General features: G+C 44.3%; 1 long non-coding RNA gene across 1 annotated transcript; it reads right to left on the reverse strand.

The window, feature by feature from the left end:
* Positions 1–3,390: 3,390 nt before the first annotated feature.
* LOC309671189 lies at positions 3,391–8,185 on the reverse strand. The gene is made up of 3 exons (XR_014269115.1): positions 7,749–8,185; positions 7,161–7,221; positions 3,391–3,879 (listed from the first exon to the last, which is right to left on the reverse strand). It is a non-coding gene; the product is annotated as an uncharacterized lncRNA (long non-coding RNA).
* Between the last annotated feature and the right edge of the window lie 3,940 nt (positions 8,186–12,125).

A 12,125-nucleotide genomic window follows, 5' to 3' on the forward strand; every position in this document is an offset into this window, starting at 1 on the left:
TACCTACACAGCGTGACAGAAGCCTTCGACGTAGCTATAATTAAATGCTATTAGTTACCTTCTCTCTGCCTCGAACTGGAGCTGAGGCATCGCAAAATAAAGACAGGCTCCAGGACGCCTTTTTGGAGACAGCGCCGTATCCTGAAAAGTTGGAACAGAACTGTACCAAAAATTCTATTTGTACACGGGATTTATTCTTAATGCTGAGGCCAGATTTTCTTCCCGAACCCCGTCCCAGTTAAGACTTTACCCCATCAACAGTCATTCTTACTTAGAGATTACGCTTTACTTACAATGAATTCACCAGCCCAGAATTTGACCATTTACTGCATTTTTCTGGCGAGCACTACGGCATTCTAGCTAATCGAGCCAAATCGTCGCATTTTCTCAGAAGTTTTACGCAGCACTTAATTCGCCTAGTGAAATCTGTAGTATTCCAATATTATACACTAGAAAATAGTATGTCAGACTTCTGCATAAAAATTACTGGTAGAATTACTGACGAACTGTCTCCCGATGTGCATCACTCTTTACACGTATACACAATCACACCGCTATACAGTTATTTGTTTTAAACTGTAGGAGACCTCTGTGATGATTTTCCCCTAAATGAACACGCGTGGGTTAAATAGCAAGTTTGGGGTTAGGCGGTTATTACAGTTGCCAGCATTAGAAAGAGACACCTGTCAATTCCACGAGAGAATCGAGAAAATTCAATAATACCAATGAATAAATAACAAACCTTCTGCCTAAGAACAACGCAAGTCCAAAGCAGTGGACTTCAAAAGTGGTAGTTGTATCACAAACTTGAAGCGAAACTGGGATTAAAACCAAACAGAAGGGCAATTATGCCGGCATACTTCTCCGTATATCTTTGGCTGTATTACCTTTCCTTTAGGGGCACCCTGAGGAGCTTTGAGAACTGCAGCACAGTATACACCAGCCAAAGCTGAGTTTGTGTGTCGCTCCAGGAAGACAGCACTTAAGCGCAGGGTGAAATCGGCGCATAAAGTTCTGAATCGCGTTTATTCCCTTTAAATTCTTACGCCGTTTCCGCGCTGAAGCCCTCTGCATTTTAACGGTGAAGGCTGCACGGCTCGGCCTTTTCGGGAGGGAGTCGGGTCTTCACAATGCAGCCTTACGCCTCCTCCACCGTGTCTCCTCTGGGGGAATAATCTCCTGGTCAAAACGGGGTGGTGAGGACCCCTTCCATCTCACAGACTTTTTTGTGGTGGCGCGTTGAGCTTAAGATGATAGTTAAGAACTTGTACCGGTAACAGACTTCATTCCATTCACTGATGAAGCCAATATAGCCGTGCAGTAAAGCTTAGCAGCTAAATTAGGCGACCTGTAAGAGTATTGGAAAGGTTGACTCCCCCATAAACGCGTATACGCTCTTTCTTGACTTAAATATGCTTTCAGAAAGTTAACCCATGATCAGTTACCAAAAGCACATCCTAAACCAGACCTCACTGCCTCGCTAGAACGGACGCGGTGGGACAAACCAGTGCTGGAGGCAAACGGGAGAGACAACCCTACCTTCCTCTTCCCAACAGTCATCCCTCCGCCGGCTCTTCTTCACTTACGTCTGCCAAATGTGGCCGCCATCAACAGCGGGGACGTGTTTGCCCCGAATAACCTTTCCCCTTTGCTCTCCTGCCCTGCCTGTCACGCAGTAACTGCGCTATACAATATTGCCCCCTTTTTTGCTTTGTGAAACTTTTCTCATGGATTAATTGTTCTTATTCCCCCCCCCCCCCCCCCCCGCTGTATTTCAGCAGGTTGCGATCGTGGCATAACTTAATTAAACTTTCCCGGCCCCAGGTGCTTCTACCTCAGCAAGGTCCTGCAGAAGGGAAGGGGGCGGCGTTTAGGTTTGCTTTGAATGTCCCTGCAGCTGCGAAACGTGGATGGCAGCGCTGCTGGAACAAACTCTCCTGTGAGGTTTCCTGTACTTTCTGCTTGCAGCGTTGCCAAGAATATTCCGGAGGCAGCTTTCGCACGGTGGCTTGGAATGTCACACTCCAGATGAAAGCAACGCAAAAGCAAGCGAGAAGCAGAGTTCGAAAGCAATGGAGTATTTCAGGTTAGCTGTGTTAAACTGAAGAGACGAATTCATGAAATTCCAGGAAAAGATTCCTTCTTTTTCCCTCCCTTCACCGAGGAATAATTTCCTACTTAATATTTCCTTCTGATTTCCCTGCCATCCGTCAGCTGTGGCACAGAAGTACTTTATCTGCTATTTTCTGGCAACAGCAACTCGACCGCTCAGACAAGAAGTCCCTGAGTGTGCAGTTCACGGGTTTCAAACGGCCTCTGGATCTCTGCTTGTGGCTGGAAGCCATGGGAATGGCACGGCAGCACAGCCGGCTTATCCATGGTGAGAGAGTTGGGGGTGTCCAGCCCGGAGAAGAGAAGGCTCCGGGGAGACCTTAGAGCCCCTTCCAGTCCCTAAAGGGGCTCCAGGAGAGCTGGGGAGGGACTTCTTACTCGGGCACGTAGCGATAGGATGAGGGGGAATGGCTTTAAACTGGAAGAGGGCAGGTTCAGATTGAACATTAGGAAGAAGTTTTTCATTTTGAGGGCGGTAAGGCACTGGCACAGGTTGCCCAGAGAGGTTGTTGAGGCCCCATCCCTGGAGGTGTTCAAGGCCAGGCTGGACGTGGCCTTGGGCAACCTGGTCTGGTGGGAGGTGTCCCTGCCTATGGCAGGGGGGCTGGAACTCGATGATCTCCAAGGTCCCTTCCAACCCCAACCATTCTATGATTCTATGGTTTGTAAAAAGTACTGTCCCCTCTTAGCCTGGGGGAATTTAGTGCCGCGGGGCTTTATCCTCCGCGTGTTTCAGAATTCAACACCGAGCACTGTATCGCCTTTATACCCACAAAACTGCAGGCAGAAACCAGCAAGGCAGCTCTGCTCCCCACCCCCACCCGTCAGAAAGGTTCCTGGTCTCCCCCGAAACCCACCACAGACGTGTTGGGGTCAGCTCTGGACCTGCTGCCGCACTCTCGCAGTTCACGCCAGGGAGTTACTCCGGCCCGTGGGTCCCACGTGCGATACCGTCTGTGGCGCAAGCGGGAGAAGGGCTCCCCAGCCCTGCGGATTTAACGAGGCTGAGCGCGCCCCTCGCAGCCCAAAGCGCAGCAGCCGGAACCTGAAACAAATACCCAAAAGCTTCATTTCCTAAGGACCAGGTGTATAGAGGAGGGCCTAACGCTGGCGATAAACAGGCAGCAGCTGTCGATTTAGAAGAATGTATGAATGGAAAAGTAAAGGCGCCCAAATCCCAGGGTCAGGTTGCGTAATACAACTGTTTGTCTTGCTGTGAGAGTAACTGTGCTAACATGGTACGGTAATGCCCGGCTCACCTTTTACTGCCTAAACATCTTTTATTGTACTAAATATGGACATAGACAGCGTGAACTGAGAATACGTGTTTTAAACAGTCATCTACGGGTGTAAAAATCCAGACCAATGCTTTTGTGGTTTGGAGGTCTTCATTCAAACACAGACGAAGAACTGGATGAAGCATCAACATCTTTCCTGCTTTACACGATCCAGTTATATCTGTGCAGTCACCAACGTATTTTTTTTCCCAGAGGCCGAGCGCGTAAAGCCATGGCCTTCATTTGCAGGGAAACGAAGAGAGCTCCGTAGACATCTTCCTCCTCTTGCTTCTCTAATCCTATTATTCTGCATTTCACAGCCCAGAAACTTTAAGGTCCAGCTGAACATTTCTCAGAGCGTGTTTCCTTTTGCCAAGAGCTGATGTATTATTCTCCGAGAGGTGCAGAGAGTTGGTTCCAGATACCACATCAGCTTTTCTCTCCTGCTGCTCAGATGGCTGTTCTTTACAGGAGCTGCTGCTGGACTTCTCTGTGAGAAACACAGGAGAAAGAAGAAGTCACAGCCACAGTGTTCATGGAGAATGTGAAAAGAGATATTGTACTTTTCAGGGAAGAACACAGTTTGGGAGGGAATGAGAATGAATCACAGTGAATCATTTTCACTGACAATATAGTACAGAAATGGGGGGGGAGAGGGGGAGGAGCACGCAGATATTTGCCTCTATCATTCTATAAAGTAACAGCAAAAACTTCTCAGGACTCCTTTAAAAGCTGTATGAAACGTTAAGGGTAGCTACGCTTTCTGTACAAGCACTTAGCAGAGCAAAATATTACAGGAAAAAAACCCCACGGGCTGATTTAACAGTGGCAGATGACAGAATTTGGGACACGGCATCCAAGGTCTGGGCGGTCCGCGTGGAGAGAAGCACTGCACAAATCACCACGTGACATTACAAGGCAGGCAGAGCGACACGACTCAAAGCTAAGAGGGAAGTCTTGTGATGCTCGAGCACTTCTCAAAGGGCGCAGGAGGGATTCTCCGCCTCCCCCCAAGCATAATTTAAAGGAAGGCAATTTGCCCTCTGAGGGCAAAGAGCGTATCTGTGCCCCCAAAAGAAGCCCATATAGATATATTTATCTATATTCTGTGTGGAAGGGGGGAAAAAATGCAATATTCCTATAAAACACTTTTACACCACTGTAGAAGGGATCAGGGAGACGTATTGGCTTAATTACGCTCGTGCAAAATCACATTAACAAATTATACTGGCACAAAACGTACATTTAGAATGGGCCAAACAAGTACAGTCCAACTGAGCACGAGGGAAGAGTGGAGAAACTTCTCTCCTAAAAATTAAAGGTCTTTACTTAATGCAAGTATCCCCTGTATGCCTAGTCTGGATCGACTTCTGCAGAGTGAAAAAGTTAGCTATACGAACCAAGAAACACCTCTCGTTTTCTTTTCTTTTTATCTTTATTTTAAAAAGTTATTGCTTTTAATTTAAGAATTTTATGAAACCATTGGAATAAAGCACGTTTTGATAAAAGTTACACTGGTAAAATAGAAAATACCTCCAAGAAGATAAAAAGATAACCTGGCACCTTTCTAAACTGGAAATCCTTTGAAAAGAATGAGCTAAACTCTTTCTTTTTCGTAAAAAGTGCTAAGTGTAGGCCTGTGTGGCGGTGACATGCACCAAAAGCTGCAGAGGAGGAGGGATGGGAACTGGAATTTGCAGGGGTAAAAGTTATGAGGAGAAGACCAGCACATGCCCTAGGATTTCAATTAGGAGTGTTTAAATACCTCCTCGTCTCAGTGGTTCTCGGATGAAGAAATAAGTTCAGCTGTCTCTGGAGACACGGCAGAAATTCCCGTAACCCAGAATCATAGCATGGCTAGAGTTGGAAGGGACCTTAAAGCTCGTCCAGTTCCACTCCCCCTGCCCTGGGCAAGCACACCTCCCCCCAGCCCAGGTAGCTCCAAGCCCCGTCCAACCTGGCCTTGGACACCTCCAGGGATGGGGCAGCCACAGCTTCTCCGGGCAACCTGGGCCAGTGCCTCAGCAGCCTCAAAGTAAAGAATTTCTTCCTAATATCTAATCTAAATCTCCGCTCTTTCAGTTAAAACCATTTACCCAAGTCCATTTTTCACTGACTCATCTCCACACTGTGTTGCTACAAGTTGGCCTCTGCTCGTGAAGACAGCTTGGCAGGAAAAAGATTCCTCTGCTTGCTCAAGGTCTTCTTACGGACTAGCAAGGGCCAAGTTCTCTAGTGGGGCTGGAAAACGTGCCAAGAAGCGTAACTCGGTTTGTTTTTCTTTTCTTTCTCGGTCATAAAAAGGAGCTGCTGCCCTGCACCACAGAAGATGCAAGTTAGGACAGTACTATGATTCAGACTGGGTAGGCGGAGGAGAAAAGTATGTGCTGGATGCGTGGGGCATGGTGGCCAACCCAGCTAGAAGAAACCAAAGGCAGAATGGTTTGCTGACAACATGAATGAAAAGGAAGCCACCCTACCAGGGGGAGGGGAAGGAGAGCTCCCCTTCCCACTCCTTCCAAGACAAAAGCCAAGAGCTCCAGAGAGGATCTTCCCAATAGTAAGGACTCCCCCCACACCCCAGCCCAGAGCTCTTCGTTTCCTCCTCCCTGGCCCCCACTTAATTTAGAATAAAAAGAATGACTTCACCGTTTCTTTGAAAAAAAAAATAAAAAATCTACAAAGCACTTCAATGACAAATCCATACTGAGATGAGTAATTCTTTGCTGGATAACAGCACACGAAGTCGGAATTTTTCGTGTTTGGTCTCAATCTGTGCACACCTTCATGGGTAACACGGGAAGAATTGTAATATGATCCGAGGGCTAGACCGTGAAATTAGAAGAAAAACGATTAGAAAGAGGGTGCACGCTTTTAATGATCTGGATAATTAAACATTGGAACAATTTAGCAAGATTGGGGCGGATTTTCCATATGGTTTAACATGTTTGTACTTAGACTGCTTCCTAACGTGGTATCTTGTTGCAAATTTGTAAACACAGTTTGGTAGCACAGATTTTTGCTTCAGCTTGCAACAAGTGCATAAACAGATTTAAAATCATTAACAGGGAGGCTAATAAAAAAAAAAAATAATGCAATCACCCTATCAGCCACCCTGCTACTCCCACCCCCACCCTTCACACAGTACAGGGAGATTTCGAGCAATCTCCAAAAGGGCAGATTAGGTTAGAAAAAGAAAAGAAAAATAATATTCATAAGAGAGTTATAATTAAAGCCAAAGATTCATTTCCGTTCGAAACAGATGGTCAGGCAAAGGCATTCTGGATAATTTAGCAAAAGCCTGTGCTTCAACTAACTAACAAAAGCACTGATTTAATCTTCCATCTAGTTGCACAGGGTAACCTGTTCATGGCATATCGCGGATCAGGAAATATCTGCATCGCTTAAAAACGACCGCACTTTCAGGACCAGTGCAGATCCAGAATTATGACCAGCAATACCGCTTTTAATAAAAATAAAGTCACAAGTGAAGAGAAGGACAAACGAGACTTATAAAATTCTAGAAAAGAAGGAGAGATTGAGGGCTGAGTGAATCGGGAGCAACCTAACGTGATCATAATGAACGGCAGATACCTAAAATATCACTGAGATGTTGTGGTAGAAGTCATGTTGGGTAAATGCAGTATGTTTGATAGACAATAAAAAGTAAGTTTTTCTTTGTTTCTTTAAGGTAAACTAAGGAACCACCACGATGCAGTTGCAGTATTGGATGGCTAAAGCCCAACGACAGCACTAGAAACACTTTCATACCTTGGGGAATCTTCTATCTCAGCAGACAACGCAGAAGGGAGTCGGTGACATGTCTTTTCCTCTGGGAATAAAAGAGAGTGTTGGTAACATTACGCGTACAGTGTTTTCTCTTCCATCTACCCTCCCCATGGATAAACAGATTCCAATTTTGGTTTACTGCTGTCACGTCTACCGTAGTATCATTCACAAAATGCCCGTTTAAGCCAGTATCTCACCCGGACCTGTAAACAGCAGTAACTACACACTCTCAGACCTGCCTACTCTCATTATTAAAGCTCTTAATATTTTCCAGCAGTACTGATGCTCTTGCAGTACAACTCTACTTTTGTTTATATTTTCAGAAAGTACTCGGTGAAAAAAAAATAAAAATGAATGATCTTTGGGGAAATAATATCACTAGACAATTACAGACTGAATAAATTCTGGAATTTGATGACAGTTCTGCAAATATATTTGATATTGTCGCAGGGAAAATACTACCCATCGTGTCGGATGCAGCGAATGATTTTAGGATGCAAATTATTAAGTCAGCCTGAGTGTTACCCTACCCTCCACTCCTCCCAACCGAATCATGGGCACAGGTAGTACCTGATTTTAAAATGTGACCTTCGCCTCCCCAGTCCATGGGGATGATGGTGAGAACGTCCCAATCTGCTCTTCGTCTCCACCCTCAGCACGCAGCGGTTAAACCGGGCAATCGAGAGGCTGCCATGGGACTCCTGCGCACTGATTTAAACGCTGCTGCTACGAAACGCCAGTAGAGCACACTTGATGAAGTGTTTGAGGAATGATGGCCTTAGGGTTTAAACATCAGACCCCAATTCAGGAGATCCGGGCTTTTGCCAGCCCTCCTCAACGACTTCCTCTGTCACCTTGGAACAACCTAGGTCTTGTTTTCTGTATGTAAAACAGGGATAGAAAGAATGCCCTCCACTGCAAACTATGAAGGAAAATTTAGCAAAGGTACAGAAACTGCTCGAAACCAAGAGTGAAGGCCAACAGTGGAAGAAATAACTGTCTATCACAGCAGCGTTTCAGTGGGATGGAGTGAATTTCACTGTTCAGCAGCGATAAACCAGCGTGTCGCACTCAGAACCAGGAAAATCAGACTGAGGATTTCTCCACAGCCATGGAAATGGAGCAGCTATTTTATGACATTGATTACTCACCTAAATGATCTTCAACACGTTCTGTTGGGAAAATTCAAATGTTAAATCACTTCAGTTATATGTGCTACCCTGAAGGCTATATCTGAATAAATGTATCTGATTTAAATAAGTATGAGTTAAACAGTGCCTACCCTCTGGAATCACAAGACGTGAAAAAGTGACTTTTGAAAATTTTACTCCTTAGAGGTGGACGTCCATATTTTCCTCGAATTGGACATTATAGGCATGGCTGCTGTTAGCATATTTTGGTACATAAAATATAATTAGAGAGTTTATTCTGTATCCTTTTTATACATTTTCATCTTCTGTTTTGCACGGGGGGCTTTTAGAAAATGGCTGTAGAAGTTGATACAAAGAATGGATCCGCTGTGAGAAAACATCAAATCCTTTTTCCAGGACAGTTCAAAACTGGATTTGCCCCCCCTTCTCCCCCCGTATAAGAATAAAGAACACATTGTCTCACAGGAAACGACAAAAATAAACACAAACTACACAGCCAGTTCCCCGCCTTTGGCTCCTTGACTGGGAGTCATCCTACGAGTGAAGCAGCAGGGGATGCTCTAGGCTCAGCGCAGGCTGCAGGGCAGGGTTTGAACATTGCAGCTACCTTCCATCACAGGAGATTTCGGCTTTCACGACTCCTGGATGCCAAAACGTTTCGCTATTTGAACCAAGCAACCAACAGGTTAAAATAACTCTGATAGCACCAGCAGAGCATACACCAAATGGCATCAGCAATGGCCGACTGATGGGCCGCCAATGTAGCTGTCAAAGACAAGTCATCAATTAAAGGAGGTGCTTTCATGGGAAGCAGTGTTGGGTCCAGCCCGTGCAAAATGACTGCAGACAAGATTCGCAGGTGACACAAAGGCTGCTGGAGCCGTATACAAGGAGGAGGACAGGGCAACCACAAAGCGATGCAGGTTACCTGAGAAATTCATAGAATCATAGAACAGAAATTCAGCCTCTTCAACAAAAACACGTTTTACTGAAGCCAGCTATAGACTGAGGCGCAGAACACGTGTAACAAGGAATGAAGGCATACCAGGAGAATGGTTGGAGTGTTGAGAAACCTTAAACCAATATTCAATATTCCTTCCTTCATATAGCTTGATCTAAACTAATACTAGAATACCGTATTTACTTTTGATGTCCACATTTTTTGCGGTCTACTGAAAAACTGGAGAAGGTGTCCAAAAAAGCCTCGGCTCCTACTCAGGAACTGGAGAAAGCGTCACACAATGATTAGACTCTAAGGACCCGATCTGTTCAGCCTCTAAAAAAAATTAAATTTGGAATCCAGATGTACAATGATAAGAGGAAAACAGCAGGTGCCAAAGAACTCTTAGTCTTGGGGATAAAGACAACATAAGGCTGGAATATGTAGCCAGACCAAAAAAAAAAAAAAAAATCAAATTAGAAAGAAGGCATATATGCTTTTAACTCAGATATTAACTATTGCAAGAGATTTACAACGGGAAGGAATAGATTCTTTATATTTTTATGTTTTAAATCAGAACTGGATGTTTTTCTTTGTGTTTATTCAAGTAACGGTTACTTTCTAGTTAAACAGGATTTACCATGTTTGAGTAATGAAATGGGAATTAAAGAAAAGTATAGGAAATGGCAACCTGGCAAGCTTGTGTCTTGAGCAAGACACTGTGTAATTTAACAAGTCTCCTGTGTAAGCAGACAGGACAATGAGAGCAGTTATGACCTGTTTATGAATTTAGCTGAATTTAGGATTACGTTATATGAAATGCTTTCCTGCGCACCTCTGAGGAACAACTGTGACTAACGCAAGAAAGACATGATTGTAGCTGGACTTCGAGGACTTCCTTTTAGTACACGTCCTCCTGCTGGTCTTTGCTGGCATGGATGAGAAGGAAACAGATGTCAGCGAGATCTCAGCCTGCGGAATCTGCAATAGAGAAAACTTTCCACTGATTTCACTATAACCATCCCACAAGTTTAGTCAGCACATGGAAGTAAGACACTGATTGGAAAGAAAGGACAGGAACCAGAAAGGGTATGGTTTGATCTAAACTTGCTCATTATCTGGCGATAACTATTGGATAACTTGGCATCCTCGCATGCTAAAAAGTTTAATGACGTTCCCATTAATGACTGGGTATAGCCGGGGCTGCGGGAGGCTGAGGAGATCGAGGGGAGTGGAAGCGGCACGACGTGTTCCTCCGGAGGCAAACCAGGCACTTCTTGTTCTTCTCGTTCTACCCAGTCTACGCAGGGGGGGGGTTCCAAGCAGACTTTCACAGCCGATGTCGAAAGAAAAATTAATCATTTGGCTTTTTTCCTTTCAAAGAGAAGGGGGGAAAAAAAATAAAAATCTAGCAGTAGTAAAAATCTCAAAGAAACCACGTTTAAAGACAAAAGGTTGTGAGGTGCTGAAGTCGTCTGGGCTGAAGGCCAGGGCTGCGCGCTCCCCTCTGCGTCTCGGCAAACCCTTCTGTGCGGAGGGCAACGTTTACGTTCCTCTCCTGTCCAAACAGAACGGAGATGGTGCAAATGTAATTTTCAAACCCTCCATAGCTACACAGTAATTAGAGATCAATTATTTAGGTATATTAGAAATAGGTCTTGCTAAGAGCTTGCTCAGCGATTACTTGAGAGCCTAAACAATTTGGTAAACAACACCGACCAAAAAGCTCCAATATGCTCTTTGTCAACACTAACTATATTCTCTCCATCCGGAGCGATAAAATGTAATGAAATCTGCCAACGAAAATCCAGATAAAACGGGAACCAATCACTATAAAAAAAGCTATGCTGTCAGAGGAAGACTTCAGAGGGTTGCCCAAAGGTAAAACCCTTGGCCTTAAAGTTTTGCCAATATTCAGAGCTTTGAAGGTTGGGTTTTTTAAGAAGAAAAACAGATGATGACAGATGAAGTATTTCTTTAATGACATTTGGTTCACTTTCCCCAAACGCTCCTTTTAAGCAACTCGTTATTTCTTCATTCCATGTATGATATCAGTCACAGTTTGGTGCTCTTCATTTTCTCACCAGGACACGTTTCCCCTCCTTCTCGAGCAATCTTAAAAAATAAAAATATATCTTGGTTATCTAAAAGGAATGAAGTACTCTATCACGTTAGCTTTTGGCACATCTCCCCAAATGTAGTGGATTCTGGTTCTCGTGATGTCCTTTTCCAAACTGCGCTCTACGTACTAATAACGAAGAGTCGTTCTGACTTTTAGAGCCCCTCTGACTTTCTCCTGCGCGCAGTTCCCTGCGGGCTAATCTCAACCAGCAGAAGCACAGCTGCATTTAAAGGAGGAATAAACACGGCCTCGCCAAGTAATTCTCAAAAGTCATCTTTTTAAGCAAATCTAGGGAATGACAACAAACATCATGGCCTGCACTAATTTTAGGTGATTAAATACTTGACTTTTACTGAGACTCTGATGTTTATAAGGAATTTAAAAAAATATATTTTTCAGGCTGTGTTGGTATGACATTTCAGGACCCCGTTCTCCACTCGTTATGGAAATTCACAATAACAGCGATTAATCAGTTCTCTTACTTCAATCGCAAGCTGAACTTTAGCAACATTGCCCTAATGGAAACGCACGGAATTTACGAAATAACTTTTAACCGTATCGTGGAATATACCTTTGCCGCAACATTAATTCAAATCCAGGCACTTAATTAGATCTTCTTTCGTGCTGTTAACTGTATTTCTAGCTATTATTATTAACTTGCTCGGCAGAGGTGAAAATAAGCATAATTCAGGGAGAGAGAACATTTTTGTACTTTCACACTTTTACCCAACCCC

This window comes from Vanellus vanellus (genome assembly GCF_965231255.1).
Source record: "Vanellus vanellus genome assembly, chromosome: 4".
NCBI lineage: Eukaryota > Metazoa > Chordata > Aves > Charadriiformes > Charadriidae > Vanellus > Vanellus vanellus.